The following is an 18,885-nucleotide window of genomic DNA, read 5'->3' on the forward strand; positions in this document are numbered from 1 at the left end:
TAGTTTATATATAACAGTAGATATAACCCCTGTTACTTTGTTCACTACATGTTTGTATGTTATCAGGGCAGTAACTAGTGGTGTGTGACCAGTTTGACGGCACAGAAAGCAGGGCAATGTGGACAGCACCGCCACTGCCCCACGGCTCTAACTTCTGTCTAGCAGGGTACCTGGTACAACACCCTGCAGCCAGTATCGCTGCAGCAGTGCTGCCTCTAGCATACTTTGGACACTAAAGGCAGGCACCCTGCCATACTAATTACATTTGAATTAAATTCTGCCCAGAGTGTCTTTAAGACTCTTTGGGCATTGCTGCAGTCTTGGTGCCGGTGCCCCACCCCCCTATGCGCGATGTTACGATGTCATGCCCAAAGGCAACGGTGCCAGCACAGGGTGCTCAGAGCCCTTCTTACCACTTCATAGGTAATAAAAGTTGTCTTACCACATTTTAAAATGTCTCTAGGTTAAACCGATAGCCAATTAGTTGCCTCATCAGCAGTTAATGCAGTCCTAATACATTCAGGATGTCTCTAAATAGCCTGAGGCTAGTAAATTTCTAAGTTTGATGCCCATCTAAAAGATAACAACATGGTTATTGGGAATTGGATTTTAAGAATATGGTGCTTTTGTAATATGGGATAGTTCTTTGTAATGATTTTGCTGATGCATTAAGAAGATTTCCTATTTCTTACCATCCATTTCAGCATAAGGTTTTACTTCTTTATCTTTCTAGTCTTGTGAGAGAAACACCATCACTATCCAATGTAACAACTACTTCATATGCTTATCAACAGGGGCATATCTATAATGGGTGCAGGGTGTGTGGGGCACATGGGTCCCTGGGTCCAGGGGGGCTCACACCGCACTCCCTGCACCGATAGTCCTATACTTACCTCTCCGTAGTGCTGATTTGCAGCATTGAGCCGGCACTGCAGAGCAGCAAAAGTCACTGGGAAAATGGCGTCGGGCATTTTCCCAGTGACCTACGCATGCGCAGTACTACTGTCCCCGGGAAATTTTCCAGGAGACCCACACATGTGCAGTAGATTCTGGCACTCGCAATGAGTCTGTACATGGGCCCCCTCCTCTCATAAAAAAAGAAAATAGTATGTCTGGCTAACGCTCCTAGAAGAAAATTTGTTCTCATTTAATTTGCTTGTTTAACAAATGATCTGCAGGACTTTGATTAAGATAAACAATGGCTCTATGGGCAACTCCATGTATAACTTTTAATTCCTACTCCTCAGAAGGGGCCTTGGCTGAAAATTTTGGGGCAGCTCTTTCCCATACAACTGGGATACACCCTGGTTTCAGCTGCACATGAGCAAATTTGTGAAGAAGCTCCGACTGTTGCGAATTTCAGTCATTTCCAGGGATCTATGCTGCCACAGAGAAGGTGGCCTACAACATGTTCACTAACAAAAATTTGCCATGGATGTATCAGCGGATACACTCTATACTGTAGGAGCAGCAGAGAGTACTCTTTATTTCTGTATAAACAGATTCAAACACATGATGCAATCTTTACATACTGCTTTCAACATGGAGGTAAGGAAAGAAAGAACACCTTCTTCTATAATCTGTCTGGATAAACATATCCCCTGACTACCCTGTTTTTTAAACAAATTTTATCAGTAGCTGAACACTGATGAAATCTGCACGTACACTGAGCACAGTTGAGAACAGTGGTTGCAATACCAAAATGACAAAGATGGCCATCCAGGAGAAATGCCCCTCAGGATCTTTTTGAACTACTGGAAAAGGTGCAAAATGGACACTGGTGCCTCTTGCCCAAAGAAATATCTATGTACCCAGGGACGGATTGGCCGTAGACCTCACTGGGACTTTCCCTGGTGGGCCATACATGTTGGGGCAGCTGAAATAATTTTTTTCTGTTTTATTTTTATTTATTTTTAAAAACGTGCCAGCGCTGATCAAGGGATGGCCCTCAGCACATGTCCACTAAGCTGGAGAGAGGTGGTGAAGAATGGCATCAAGCAGTATTTTTTGGTGAAAATAAGTAGTCCCATCAAATTTGGGGTACTTGAAAGTGGGTATAGATTTTATTTGATGTGGAGCTCCAATGAGACATTTCACCCTGTGCTCTACTTGGTCCGGGCCTGTCCCTGCAAGTAGTGACACACTTGCATGAAAGGCAGCGTCACGTCTTTCATAGCAAGCAGAGTGGCCCACGGAGGATCTCTTTGACCGTCCTTGTCTTGTGAGACAGAGCTTTCTTTGCAGGTACAGTTTCTCCGTTCGTGTATGGCCTCCTATGTGGGTAGTCGAGTGTCTGTGTATGCAACCACTGTCTTTGACTTAACCGTGCATCTGTTTAGCCACCTCAATGTCACTGCCCGGGAATTCCCACTATATTTCCAATACAGTTCTACCTGTGTACTACTAAACTTACAACTGCAATTCTTTACAGACACAATCAAGATGCATGTGTGGTGCGACTTAGATGCAGTACTAAACAATTCCTCCATTACATCCGAATTTGGCAGTGGGTACACTTCTTAATCAGACCCACTATCACTCCCAGACACTAATAAAATCCCTCACTTACCACCACATCCTGACACTGCACCACAATCATTGAAATTCCCCTTACTCACCATCACTCCCAGACACTATACTTCAATCATTGATAAAATCCTTCACTCACCGCAAAAAGGGGCATGGTCTCATAATCCCTCACCACTCCCTGACATCAATCATTCAAATAGCCCCTTTCACCACCACTCTCTGACACCATACCTCACCAACTGAAAAATCCCTTTCTCACTACCAACACCTGACACCAGTGGTGCTGGAATGATTTTATGTTGCCCCTCCAACATAACATCGTTCCGATGCCCCTGGAAAGGAATACGGAAATGTATCACTTTATGCAGCAGACCACTGGCCAACATAAAATAAATAAAGTTGTGATGATAAAAAAAACAGAACCCCATCCTGGAGCAGGCACACCCCCAACAATCTTGTGCACTTGGTGATTACATATTTTACATCGCACTTAGGACTTAATTCACAATTGCACACAATCGCCGATGTTCACGCAAGTGAGCAATTATCTGCACACTGTGCATGCACAGCGACTGCACTGGGCATGTGCAACGATGCTTTTGCGATCGCGCTCACATCGTAGAGTGATTGACAGGAAGGGACCGTTTGGTGGAGGTAACAAGGAGTGGCAGCAGAAACGCAGAAGTGTCATGGAGTTTTGGGGGCTTGTATCTTGTCAGCTGCGATCGTGTCTATTTATCAAGCAGTGTTAGGAGACAGAGTGAAAAGTGATAAGGTGCCAGCCAATCCGTTCCTAACTAACCATCTCACAGGCAGTGTTTGAAAAATGACAGTGGGGAGCTGATTGGCTGGCACTTTATCACTTTTCACTATCTCCTAACACTGCTTAGTAAATAGACCCCTAAGTCTTTTGATTCTCAGACCTAACAAGTAATGTTCAGGACCCAGATCCTTCATCTTGAGTTGTTGTCCAAATAACTCTTTGACTTCTGCAATGTGCTCTTCTTTACTTGCTAACAGTAAATCATCCATATAAACGATGACAAAGAGTTTTCCTCCTATATACTTGTGATGGATCCTATAAACAGTCTTTGAACATTTAAAATCCATTTCTTGCAGTACAGAATTTGTACCAGCATTGAACACTGTGCATTGTGAGCGCCAAAATCCCCGCGGTTGGCCCTATGATGCTTTCTTTAGGAAGAAAACTTCTTCTTTTAACATTATTGAAAGATGTGAAGAAGTGCTCTCAAATTAGGAAAAAGTGTATACCAGTCCAGTGAAGTCTCGGATATAATATGTTTCAAATACCTTCAGCAGATCCTGGACAGATAACAATTCCAGATCCAAATCTGCTTTAGGACCCAACAATATTCCACAGTAATACTTCAGTCACTTTGATTTACTTGTGTCATTGGACCTCAACGAAATCATAAATACATGCTTCTACAGTGTAAAACTGTACAATTTATTCCATGTCAAAAATAATGTTAAAATCTACTTTAATTTCATATAGTGATAATAAAAAAAATATAGTGATAAAAATGGCTGCGTACCAACTTGGGCCTTTACCAAGGCACTAAGACAGCATGTGAGCAAGAGTCCCGGTTGAAATCACCTCCACGCTGCAGATGGTCCACCTCAGAGGTCCCAAGAAAGGATAGCAGCTCCTGTACTCCACCGACGCGTTTCCCACTCTTAAAAGTCTTTATCAAGGTGTATTATATAGTATTCAACCTGTATAATACACCTTGATAAAGACTTTTAAGAGTCAATACCAGATTTCTGCATGTAACTTGTTCTGTGCAATGCTTTGAATCTGCTGCTGACTGTCAGTGGCTTCATGCTTTGATTTGTTAGCAAAGTCTATTGTATTGTATTACCATTGAATGTACTGTAAATAGACAGTCAAGTATGCTGATTAGTAAATTTGGATTTTTGATCCTGGGATGTCCAGCTATTACTTTTAGAAGTCAAACACAGTTCTTAGTAAATTTACCACTTGCTCTCTGTTAACTACAGTCTATGTACCATTGTCATTAAGTGATTCTATCTCCTTGTCTATATCTGACTTCCACTCACACCAGTCATTTCTTGACTTGGCCTCTTGGATATTTTGAGGCTCACAAAATGTAATATTTGCAAACTCCTCATCATATGTCTTTGGAGTTTTTTTACTGTTTGACTTTGCAGATGTTCTTTTCTATGGCTGGATGCCCACCCTGGTATCCTCTGGTTTAGGTTTGTCTCCAGCTGTTGGGATAACCAGTAACACATAGTTGTTCTGCAAATCCAATTCCACCTTTTCTCTAAGTGGTGTCTCTTTGAATATGACATCCATTGATTTGACAAGCTTTTTAGTCTTTGGATTCCAGAGTCTGTAACCTTTACCCTCTTGGCAATATCCAAGTATGATGCATTTAATTGACTTTAAATCCATCCAGCGTCTTCTCTTTGGGTATGTGTACATAGGGCCTGATTCAGCTTGGATTGCAAGTCTGCAATCACACGCACCCACTCGAGGAGAAATTATGCAAATGAATGTGATCGCAATGTGACCGCTGTACGGTATAAAGATGCCCACCAGCCTATAAAGCCACCCACCTCCCATTACATACATTTGCGAGTCAGCAAAAACACTGGGAACATCGAGCAACATCGAACCCATACGCACAGTTGTGGTTGAGCTTGACCTGACTCACAATCTGTGAAACTTCCTGTTTCCATATAGACCTCTGGCTGCATATGCCATCACAGGGGCTTAATTATGTATGCCCCTGTAATGGCATTCAAATGCAAAGGCGCGCCTGCTTTCCTTCGACCACCCCCCATCTCCACCCACAAATGGCACTTCCTGTCAATCTTTTCTGGATGGCTCTGCATATCTGCTGCATTTGCTTTCATGATCGCAGCAGCTGGTTCATGTAAGTACGCTGCAGTGCATGCGAAGAATGCAAACATCGACCGGGTGCATGCGTCCACAGACTTGCAAACCAAGCTGAATCTGGCCCATAGGCAGTACACCCAAAAACTGATGTCTGATACTTGGTTTCCTTCCAGACCTCTTTCAAGGCAACTGTGGGAGCACAAATTTTTAGATTGCCACAGACTCTGCTTCCACCCAATAAAACTTGCTTAGTCTAGTATTTTTCAGTAGAGATGTGCGGTTTGTTTTTACTTGGATTTACTCTGACATGTTGGGATCTCAAAAACTGAATCATATTGGCTATCCGGCTGTCACGTGTTTTGGATAGCCAATAAGAGAAATCCAAACTAATCTGAACTTGTGATAATTTGGTGTACATGCCATGGTTAATTGATATATCATGATTCTTCAGGAAGATCTGTGACCAGTTTGTGTCTCTACTAATTTCTTATAGTCTGTAACCTTGTTACTCAGTTCACTCTTTGCTCTAATGAAGTAGATGTTTGTCATTTTTGTAAAAACCTTGATAAATGTAATGAAGTATCTATATTCACTTACTGACTTAACCTCCAACGGACCACACACATCCAAATGCATCAGTTCCAGGGGTGCCTCAGCTCTGCTTGCTGATTTTGGAAATGGACAATGGCTTTGCTTGCCTGTAATACAGCTTTTACACATGGGCTTTTTTTTATCAGTCACTCTCATATCCTAGGAGACCTAACCTTCTCTGCTAGAGTTCAATATACTATAGGTCAGATGTAATCATTTCATAATGCTGTTGTGTGTCAAGGACATATAATTGATGGCACAAGTTACCTGTAGCTATCACAGTACCTCTTTTGTTTCATACAATTCACTTTCCCATCTTGGATCTATGTGACTTTAGTTGTAGTCCCTATTTTCAAGTGGGTAGAAACTGTCTTAAGTTTAAGTTTTGTATTTGTAAGCACTTCATTTCCAATTCCTTTAATTGTTATAAGATCATGGGCAAGTTTTATTTGTGAGACAAATTCTCACCTTCTCGAACATTTAAAGGTCCGAGTTTGTCCCACATTGAACCAAATGTAATAGCCTGCAAACTTGTGAGTTTGAGGCTATTTGATTATGCAAGTCTGTGGGAGTTTTCTCCTAAGAAAACTTGGACCTTCTAATGCTACTTGCGTTACAAGGTCCGAGCTATACAGAAGTCTTCACAGATCAAGGAGATCCATGAAGGCTTCTGTGCTTAGAACACTATAGTAACCTGTTAAAAAATGTTTACAAAAAATTATGTGAAGTTCCCCCACAACCTCCCCACAAGCATAGCCAGCCCCGGGCTCTCATGAGCCTGTCCTGGGGCCTCATTCAGCAAGGATTGCAACTGCAATTACGCATGCAATCAGCTGATTGTTGTGTTCTGTGCATGCCTATGCATTGCAGTCTGCGCTTGCGCAAAGACTGCACTGCCATCAGGACTGCGATTGCAGTAACTACACAGACCCATCGCAGATCCATTGACAGGAAGTACCTTTTTGGGGGAGGTGACAAGGGGTGGTCGGCAAAATGCAGGCGTGCCAGTGCGTTTGAACGCCAGTGCATGGACGTGTATAAATTATCCACTGCCATGCCATACGCAGCTTGAATACTCATAGCGTGCGGCGAGGTTATCAATTTCTGAGTAAGGTCAGAGCTTGTGCAAGTGTGCGTGAGGCTGCGATGGTACTCAATGTTAACGATGGTTTCGCAGTCTTGCTAAACATTATGGATGTGTGTAAGGTAAGGTGGGCATCCTTATGTCATTATGTAGTGCTACGATGGCATAGCCATCACAATGGATTAGCATATCTTCACAGTGAGACTGTGTGTGTAATCACTATTGCAGTCACAGTTGTGATCTGTAATGAATCAGGCCCCTGGTTCTTAAGATACAGGTGAAAAAATGTGTAGGGTTCCCCTGTATTTTAAGAACCAGCACCAGGCTCTGTTGAGGCAGTCCTGGTTATGGAAATACAGCAGACAAAATGAGTAGTGGTCCCCTGTATTTTCCATAACCAGCGCCAGACTCTTTCTAGTGGGGGTGCAATGCCACAGCCGGAGGATGCCCCCAGCCAAAGCATTGACACAGACCGGGGATCCCTGGGGAGGTGGGGACCCCCAATAAAGGGTTTCTTCCTCTCCAGGGCACCCCATGCTTGGGTTGATGGCCTGGGGCTATTCCTGGCACCATTAGGAGGTGGGTGCTGGTTTGATTGTGTCTAAATATTAGATGAATAATATTGTCTTTTACTGGAGAAGTAGAGGTCCCAGCAAACTGCTACAGGACAAGTGGATGTGATTGGCTACAGGGATTATAGGTGAGTATGCGTGAATGTGAATGTGAGTGTGCATTTATGTTTAAATAAAATTATACTATCATGGTGTGTTTGTCTTGTGGTTATTTTAATATATCTTTTGGTGAACTAGCAGGTCCTTAATACCCCACATGCTGGTATTTGTGGTTCTCCAAGTATCAGTATGCTGGAGAAGTTTGCTGAAACCACTAGTTCTCCAGTAAAAGACAATCTTATTCATGTAATATTTATACACAATCAAACCAGCACCCACCTCCTAGGGTGCCAGGAATAGCCCCTGGCGATCAGCCCAGGTCTGGGGTGTCCTGGAGTGGGGAAATCCCTTTATTGGGGGGTTTCCACCTCCCCAGGGATCCTCATCCTGGGCTGACTAGTGGTCAGCTGTCAATCCTTTGGCAGGGGGACCCGGGGTGGCATTACACCCCTGCTAGAAAGAGTCTGGTGCTGATTGAAGAGAATACAGGGGACTGCTAGTCATTTTTCCCCCATATTTCCACAATCAGGACCAGCTCACTGAGCCTGGTACTGGTTGATGAAAATATGAGGGACCCCTATTAATTTTTCCCCTGTATTTTCTCAACCATGGCTGACTCAGTAGAGCCTGGCACTGGTTCTTAAAATACAGGGAAACTCTTCGCGTCTTTTTTTTTTTACTTTTTACATTTTACTATTTTTGTACACACAGAAGCATGCATGGATCTCACAGATCTGTGCATGTTACTTTGTAACATGGACCTGCTAAGGCTAGACTCACTAGCCTGAAGCATGTCTGTTTTTTATGTGTTTTCAGTTAGTATTACATTTCCAGATTTGTATGCTCACAATGGCAAAACATCTGGATACATGTTTTGCCATTGAGAGTTGCTGGGTGTGAGAAACATGCAAATTTGCATGTTCTCGCACACTATTAGATAGGGTGAGTTCAAAAAATTTGCAATTATAGCCCTATACTTGCACATTTTCCAAACTCGGACCCTATTACATTTATATTTGCCCTTACAAATTCTGTAGTTAGCTAGGCTGTGTTAGATTCTAATGCTACTACCAGGGAATCAAATTCAGATGTAAAGTTCTGTAGCATTGCTATTGCAATCTTCTTGTCATCAACTTGGACTCCTACAGACAGTAACTGCTTGGATATGGACATCATTTTGTCATTGTAGTCACTTATATAATACACACCTCAGACCAATTCTTCTCATCAGACCCCAATCCTCATATACTGCTTGCAGGGCTATCCACATGTCTTTAGCAGACATTTTTGCATGTATAATAGAATAAATGTGCTGTTCAACACTTGAGCCTAGTGTTCCAATGGCTCTTTCTATATAATCTGGACTTGGATTGTCACCTGTAACTTTCCACAACCTTTCACGTATTAGTAACTTTTCCATTTCAATTTCCATGTGGTGTATATATATCCTTATAACCTGTACTGTTAGGGTGCCTTGAGGACTGAGGGGCTAATTCAGCAGTGCACACGAGTGTGCAGAATGGGTCCTGCTAACATGCACACTAGCCATTGAATGCCTCTGCCTGATTGACAGTCAGAGACATTTAAGGGGCAGTGTGGGAGCAGGGTCGGCCTGCTTTCCCAGAAATGGGGTGTGTATCCCACGCTTTCCGGGAGAGGCCAGCCCAGGGACTACGTGGACATACGCAGTCTGCTGGGCTCGCAAGCCGGCCAGCCTGAATAAGCTGAGGCTTACTCAGCTGGCCAGCCGCCCGGCGCCATAACCATGACGATCACCAACAACCGATGGTCGAGATGGTCATGACGGTGATCCCAGAACAGCGACTTCCATTGCAGTGCTGGGATCGCAAATGCAGCAGGGGGTGTCATACAGCTCCTGCTGTATTTGCATGATTGCAAGGATGGCATTGCAAAGGTGCCTGCGTGCAGCTTTGCAATTTCGATCCTTGCTGAATCAGGCCCTGAGTTTGGGAGACCCCGCCATATGCCCTGTTTTGTACTAAAATTGATTTGTGTTTTATGGTCTGTGGTGTTTGCACCTGTGTACGGACTGTGATGTAATAATACTCTTGAATGCGTTATCTTACACTTCTTTGTTAAGCCCCAGAAAAACATGTGTTTGTAATGGTGGACTGTGGACCTGATTCAGACCCTCTTGCTAAGACGCGATCGCTCGCTACCAGGCGATTTTACTTAGTGCGCATGCGTATAATTCGCAATGCGACTGCGCAAGGTAACTTCAGTGATGGGGAATCGTGCGCTCGAAGTACACAGACTTGCCGCTACTTTGAGTGACAGATAGTGCCGTTTGTGGGTGGTAACAGGGGAAGGTGCTTGAGAACGGGGGAGTGGTGCTGCGAACGCAGACGTGTCTGACTGTTAAAACAGAGTTTTAAGGGCATGCATAATTTAAAGGCCTCGTCATCCATTACGATGGAACTACTCGCAGTGCTTGCGGTAGCCCAGTGTCTGTTCGCATCCATTACGATGGAACTACTCGCAGTGCTTGCGGTAACCCAGGGTCTACCACAAGCACTGCGTGTGCAGCCGATGGTTTCTTTCTCTGCCCTATGTATGAAGTCAATAAATAGAGTAGCAGGTGTTACTCATTGCATTGTATAATAGCAAAGTGAATGCGTAATTAGCATATATATATTTTTTTGTTAATTGGATATAGATACTAATTCCAAAAACCTTCTAATTCACAAACTTTAGTCCCTATATTTTTAAAGTTCACAAATACATGTTTTTTTTGTTGTTTTTGTATTTAAAGTGAAAGTGGTTCTTTGGTTGTGGAACTGCACATCCCAGCATGCGATTCCACAGTAAATACATGCCTTTTTACTTAGCAATACTGTTGCAGACCAGGGCCGGATTTGTTGTACCATAGTAGTTTTTTTTAATTATATGTTGGAAGAAGGTACAAAAAAACGTTCTTTCATTGAAAATTAAATATTTTATTTATTTTTTGGGGGGGATTTTTTAGAATTCAAAATCCATAATAGTTAGAATTAACATTTATGATAAATGCATCATTGAAATAATTTTTTTTAAATAAAAAAATCAAACAATATAAATCATTAAAAATACATGATTTTCTGGACAAATTTGGTTTAGGATTACCATCAGAAAATGAAGATGTGGACACACTTGCAGGTGTGGGTAAGGAAAGTGTGCCTGTGCCGCCACCAGATGTGCCTCTTCCAGCACCTACAAACACATCACCTCAAAATGTGACAGGCCCGTCACATGGAACGATACAAAATGAAGATATTCCTTGTGGGCCTTCCAGGGGCACTAACCAGATTAAATTTTTGGATATACATTTGGAAAGTTCTGGGTGAAATAAATTCAAGATCATCAATCAGAGTTCTTCTTCTTTGCAGCCGACTCCGGTAAACTGAATTTACGGATTAGGATGGACCATCGTGGACCCTGTTGGGTGCTCGGTCCAGCCACAGCAGGGCACCTGTCCACCTCACTTTCTATTGGGCCAGTCAGGTGTTCTTTGATCTCCCTGACATCTTGGCTTACGGACCTTAGAAAGGAGTTTTGCTCTAACATGCTAGCCTGAACAGCCTCCATGGCTGCTGATTGCGTTAACACTGCCACCCTAAGCCCATCCAGGACTTGGGTAAGGGTGGCAGTGGAGGATGGGGGACTCACAATTGATGTAGGTTGTGCCATAACCCCATCCATCTGCAGGCTTTCAGCCATGTCAGTTCCTAAAAATGGAAGAAAAAACTATTATTATTATATAGTAATACAAATATAGACAGATACAGAGACAGGTGTATGCAAATAATTACCAGACTCAGCATGCGGGTCATCTTGTGGAGGCTCCTGGTGGTCTAGTTTTGCCTCCACCACTATTCTCCAATATAAGGCCCACAAAAGTAGATGTTGCCTTTTGGTCAAAGCCTAGTTGTCAAGGAGGGGACCCCCTGGCCCACTAAAGTGTTTTCTCCGTAAATTCAGCTTCATCTTGCGTCTACTGCAAAGGTCACTCCACCTTTTTATAAATTTAGCTTCAATTGTTTTTATGCAAAAACATTTTGTTATGAGTGATATAGATATATTGACCATTTGGCTCACATTTTTTATTTTAACTAATTTTTGGTTTTGTAAACAAGACTAAAATAAAACATTTTGTCGACAGTATCCAAAAATTAGAAATTTTATGATAAAACTTACTTTTTATGAAGAAAAGATGCCTCACAATGAGTGGAGTGCTTCCGATTGATGATCTTTGCTAATTTCACCCAGATTTTTTTTTTTACAGAAAAGGGAATCTTATGTCCAAAAGTGAATCTGGTTAGTGCCACCTGGATGAGGGTATCTGTAACCTGACAAGGTTTAATTTTAACTTGTATCGTTCCATCTGATGGGCCAGCCACATTTGAGGGTGATGTTTTTGTAGGTGCTGGAGGAAGATCATCTGGTGTGGGCTCAGGCACACTTTTCTCTGCCACATCTGGAAGTGTCCACAACTTCAATTTCTGATGCTATTCCCAAACCAAATTCATCCAGAAAATCATGTTTATCAATCATGCAGTCCTCTACACTGGCCTCCTCAGAATCCATGACTGCAAATGTTAAAAAATCTGGTGTTATTTATTGCAATATGCGTACGTGACTGCTACTGTGCACCACTCCCACGAAGTGCACTACGCAATGCACAAGCGACCAACACACCCTTTAAAAGCGCCCCTCACAATTCCAAACACTTTCACAAGGAGCTGCGTAGTGTTGGGAGTGTACTACTGGCCGCACAGGCATATCCTAGCTGTGGAATGAGGTGAGTCACATGATGTATGATAGGTGTTGTGTTGTTATAGATGTATTAAATCAACAAATGTCCTGTGTTTATCCTCCATTTTTGAATGGCCAACCAATCGGACTGCACCCCAGTTGATATAAAATTTGCACACTGTAATATTTGTCATTGCCATCATGAGATCCTTCAGTTTAAGCAGACAGGAGCTGCTCGTCCTCACAGACGTGATGGACCGGCGCCTGGGGCCCATGGGCCCGCATGTGCCCAATCGCATTAAAATGCGGGCATACGCGGAGGTGAGGAGGAGGCTCTGGTGCATGGGCTTCCGCTGAACTGTTGTGCAGCTGGAGAGGAGGTGGTTGAATCTCCGGAGGTGGACCCTGGCCCTTCTGGATCAATTGCAGGCGGATAATCGCCAAAGTAAGTAAGGCATTGTATATGCACTCATATACACAAAAACTGACCTGACAGGTCCGCGCTATGAGATGTTCCAAATAGAAAATCTTTTCACAGACTCCAATCGTTTTTCAATTAGTCCCTATGAAAAAAAACACATTTAAAGAGAAACTCTTTTGTCATAAAGTTCACACTGTAGAATTTCCACATCCCAGGTGTAAGGAATGTATGGAAGAGTGATGACAGTCACAATCCAAAGTAAGGGGAAATCTTTAAAGGATATCCAAAGTTTCCGGTAAGGTACACCCACAACGTGATATTCACAAAATGGTGCTTACATGTTTGCTTACATGAGTAACATGTGGTAAAGGTACGTAGCAGTTTCTTTTATGGTCTCCCTTCACATTTCATAAAAGGATCCACAGATTCTCAGATGGATAAGGTCCACAGCACCCCAAAATGAAGGGATCACAAGGAATCACAAAAAATGGCTAATTCTTCATAAATTTATTAAAAACATATATAAAAGAACATATGCATACCCTATGTGTATACCAGTAAATCCTACTGCGGAAGATGGATCCCGGGAATACCGCTAGGTAGGTAACATGGATCACACAGGGTAAGTGAAGTTCACAACAAGACACTAGTGTGTGAGTTTGTGTGTGAGTGTGTGTGTGGGATTATTTGTAAATTAGCATGGTTTCTGACATATCTGTTTAAATGTAGAAGATGGCTGACAATTTGAGTGTCAGGCTACAGTTTACGCAGTGTCTCTGGATTATTGTAACATGTATGTAATCCTCTGGATTTTTTATTTTGGCTTAAACAAAAAACCTTGCTCATGCCTTTGCTCTGCTAAACCAGGGAGATCTGGATATGATGATTTTTTGTCATGGCAAAATTCCAATTATTTTTTTTTTAAAACTCTTAGGATTAAGTCAAAGAAGCGAAAGGGCTCACCAAGCCGAAACCCCACCCACCCCTGAAGCCCCCTCCCCCCAACCATCCTCTATATCCACCCCTGAAGATGCCTCCCCCACCCACTCCTCATCACCCATCCCTAAACCTGCCTCACCCACCCCTGAAGATGCCTCCCCCACCCACTCCTCATCACCACACATGAAGATGCCTCCCCCACCCACTCCTTATCACCCATCCCTGAACCTGCCTCCCCCACCCACTTCTCATCACCCATCCCGGAACCTGCCTCCCCCACCCACTCCTCATCACCCACCCCTGAACCTGCCTCCCCCACCCACTCCTCATCACCCATCCCTGAACCTGCCTCCCCCACCCACTCCTTGGGAAGCTCAAATTGGGCTGCTACCACCCAAGAATTGCTGGCCCAAGGACATGAAGGTACATATGTTACAGTTGCCATTATGCAATGTATACCTAATGTAGGAACCAGAAAAGATTGCAATGTGAAAGCAGCATTAACCTCAGTAGCCAATGTGAAATACTGTGCAGTACTATCTGGTGAAGAGATAGACACAAATTATTCATGGCTATGGTGGGTGGGTTTTATGTCAAACTGTTTAGCTTTAATAACAAATACTTTAGTAAATAATTTTGCTTTTCCTTTACATTTCAGTTGAACAAGAGGAGCCACTTCGGGAAGTTCTGAGGAGGGAGGTGGCCACAATAGCCACAGCTGTCCACCTTATTTTGGATGCAAAAAGATACAGTGGATAACTGCACACAAAGGGGCTGCAAAGTGGGGATTGACCTTAGGGGGATACCCAACCCCCAAAAGATAAGTCACAAACCACAAGAAATGGACAACCCTAAAACTCTGCGCACTCCTAATGGAATAACAAACTCAAATCCAAACAGGAAACCAATACAATACTGTAGGGTTTATCTTACTGCCAATAGGAAATGTTCAACATAGTGGATGAAGTTGCAGTTCTTCTTGTATGGAATCTTGCAAGTGGAGGAGAAAGAAAACAAACAAGAAGAAAATAATGTAGTGTAGTAGTTCGTAACAGGAAAGTCTTTCAAATAACACAAAAAGATGTGACTTCTTCCCCTGAATGTGGATAGTAAAAGTGGTCGTACCACACTCACATTCAAATATTACAGATTCCTCATATAAAGGTATCTTTTAACCAGAAGATCTCGTCACCACTGTGAAATTGTTCCAATTGTGGAGCTCACCCATGCATATGGTACAATATAAAAGGCGGGCATACCCAAACTCACACTGATCGTGAATTCATGGGCTCATAAAGGTATCTTTTAATTCTGGTGCTTCTATTCTTCTGTTGTGGTTGATATCTTATCCTCTTGTCCCAAATGGATGGATATGTTATAGGATAAAATAGAAACCAACCATCATAAGTCAGTTTAAAAAATATTTATTTGTTCCTCATGCAATTCAAGTTAAAAGATGGGTAAACCAGTGAAATAAAAACAGATGGAAAAAATAACAATGACCTGGAGTGGATGAAAGGTCCGGTCTTTTCCACCACGGGTCACTGATGTAAAGATCCACAAGGTCCCCTTGTATCCTGCTACCACCAACGTGTTTCAACAGTAGGTCTTTCTCAAGGTGTGTAAAGCAGGATACATCAGACAGCTCTATATACCCCTAATGTCTCACTCCTCCCAGGAAGGGGCGGGGGTCTCAATTGATCATAATACACATTACATATAAATAAAAAGATATCAAGACATCACAAGATAGTGGGTTTCCTTATTAAGGAATCAAATACCTTATAACCGGAGTGGAATAATAATTGGTGGATGGTTAATCCTATAAAGCATTCCAAACCATGGAACGCATCATATTCGGAAGTAAGGGAAGATGCAGACACGTGCCGAACCGCGTGATCGCTAGGGCCAATAATCACGAGTCACACGGGTGAGTGGTAGATCTTACAACGTGTTCCAAACCGTGGAACGCATCATACATGGAAGTTCGGGAAGGGGCGGACACGTGCCGTACCATGTGATATATAGGGCCAAGTATCAAGAGTCATATCAATGACTCAAAGTAAAAGTGACACGCCCACCTAAGCATGTATCGATAGCGGCAATCCCGAGGCGAGTTTCAAAGCCTCATCATATGTCTGGAGTCACATGTTCTACCCCTCGAATAGGTGTTCCAAACCTCTACTCACAGAGCACAATAGTGCGTTCCAAATTCCCGGAGGTCAAATGGTTTTGATTCCTCATAAAATATAAAGTGCAAAATACTTAAAATCATGAATAATAAATAATACATGACAATATAAAAAACAATAAATATCCAAACGGTAAGTATACAATAAGCATTATAAAACACATAATAACATGGGATCCTACTTGAGGCTGGATTTTAGGGATTAAAATATCAATACCCATAAGGATTACAAATATAAGTAACATGGACGTATTTGACATATAGTAAAACCTAAATATAGTATAAGGTGATATTTTCCTCCAGCAAAATAAAAATAATTATAAGAACCATTATAAAAACCATTTGGTTTCAAACTCAAGGTTGAGGGCCTTGGGAATAAGTGTTCCCAAGGTAAAAATGTTTTTCATTTCTGTTTCTGCTAACCTTTCCTCTGCGTTATTTTTTTGCCAGTGGTTCGGAATTAGTTGTATACCACAAAATTAAATGAGGTCACTTGTGTCACAGTTGTGTTTTTCTTTAAAATGAGAAGACACACCATGACTAATAAGACCTTTTCTAATATTGCGCAGATGTTCGGCCATTCTCTCTGTTAGCTTACGAGTAGTACGACCCACATATTGTTTATTACAACTACATTCCAGTAGGTATACAATGTTCTTACTATGGCAAGTGGTAAAATCTCTGATTTCGAATACTTTTTGGTTACTCTGAGATTGGTATTTTGTGTTGACAGAATCTTTACTCTTGCAGTTCTTACACATAAGGCAAGTGCCGCACCAGTAAAAACCTTTAGACTTAATTGGTTTATCAATGTTTTTTGTTTATATAGCACTTCTAACCATATGTTTTCATAGATTATCTGCCTTTCGATATATATGAATTTGGGTTTTTTGTCAAGATATTTATTCAAAATAGGATCTTTCAGTAATATCCCCCAGTGTTTCTTCACAATTCCTTCAAATTATTTGTATTGGTTGTTGTACTTTGTGATAAAGGGAACTATAAGGTTATTATCGTTTTTTTTGTTGTTTATCAACCAGGATCTCTTCTCTGTTACGCAAAGAGTTTTTTTGATAAGGCGCTTTAATGCTGCCGATATCATATCCCTTACTCACAAATTGTGCTTTCAATGATGAACCTTGAGTTTGGTAATCCTCCAATTTTGAGCAATTTTTTCTTATATGGTGGAACTGGCTTCTGGGAACAGAATTTAACCAGTTCTTGTGATGATTGCTATCAAATTGGATGAAAGAATTAGAAGCTGTAAGTTTTGTATAGGTTTTCGTATGTATTTTACAATCTTCAATGAAGATCATTAAATCTAAAAAATTGCCCATTATGGGACTGCTATAAAAAGAAAGTTGAATATTTAAATTGTTATGGTTTAATGATGTACAAAATTCGTAGAGTGACTGCTGATCACCTCTGTAAATAAATAGGATATCATCGATATACCTTGTCCAGAGCACCAGATTCGCAACCAAGTCATGACCACTAAAAATGTGAAAGGTCTCCCAATGGACCATGAATAAATTTGCATAGCTTGGTGCGAATCTGGTGCCCATGGCTGTCCCATGGAGTTGTCAAAAAAAAGAGTAATCAAACCAAAAGAAATTGTTATTAAGAATAAATTCTATACTTTCCCCAAAAATTTTTTTTTAGATCTAAACCAAAATCTGTTTGATCCAGAAAATATTTGGTAGCTGACAGGCCATGCTTATGATCTATCGCTGTATACAGTGATGTCACATCAGCTGTGACTAAAATATATTTGGATTCCCACTGAATGAGATCTAATTTATTAATAACCTCTATTGAATCTCTTAAAAAGGATTTTGTTGTAATAACTAAAGCTTGTAAAACATAATCTCTGTAGTGGGATATATTAGAGGTAACAGATTCAGTGCCAGCAACAATGGGCCTACCAGGAGGACATTCCATGTTTTTATCAATTTTCGGTAGAGTATAAATAACTGGAATCGATGGTTTTGGTATTATTATATATTTTCTCTCCAACTCTGTGATCACTTTTTTCTTTTCATATTTTTCTATATGATTAATCATTTTTTGTAATGTTCTCCATTGGGTTTCCTCTTATTTTTTTGCATGTGTTACTGTCAGAAAGTTGGCTTATTATCTCTTTTTTATAATCATCAATATTTTGAATTACAACTGCCCCTCCTTTATCGGCTTGCTTAACAATAATTGATTGATTATCCTTAAGATTCTTTAGGGCTTCTCTTTCTTTTTTGTTGAGATTCAAATTATTGGATTTTCTAAACTGTTTATTCTCTATTTCTTCTTTTACCATTTTTTCAAAAGTGTCTACAAAGCATCCTTTTTTATGTGATGGAAAAAATATAGATTTGGGTCGGAACTGAGACTTAATGGAATTATTGGTTGATTCTTCTTCCTGATTTTGATCATGAAATAGTTTTTTAAAGTGAGTTTCCATATAAATCGTTGGAGATCGATATATGTCTCAAATGGTCCAAATTGCTGGAGGGGGCATATTTCAAGCCTTTTCTAAGTACACTCTCCTGTTCTGTAGTTAATACATGACAATTGAGGTTGTAAATTTTAGTGTATTCTGAAACTTTATTGGTATTCTTGGAAGATATATTACGGATACTTTCATCTCTGTTTCTTTCTCTTCCTTCTAATATTAGAATTTTTCTTCTTTTGTTTTTTGTGGAGATATATCCTCTTACCCCTCTTCTGTTTTTTATTATTTTGTGGGGGGCCTGTACCTAAAAAAAACCTTATCTCTATCTTCACAGTTCTCAAGTGGACTAAATCTGTTGCAAAATCTAAAGTGGT

Source organism: Taudactylus pleione, unplaced genomic scaffold (assembly GCF_031769625.1).
Source record: "Taudactylus pleione unplaced genomic scaffold, aTauple2 ptg000026l, whole genome shotgun sequence".
In the NCBI taxonomy this organism is placed as follows: domain Eukaryota; kingdom Metazoa; phylum Chordata; class Amphibia; order Anura; family Myobatrachidae; genus Taudactylus; species Taudactylus pleione.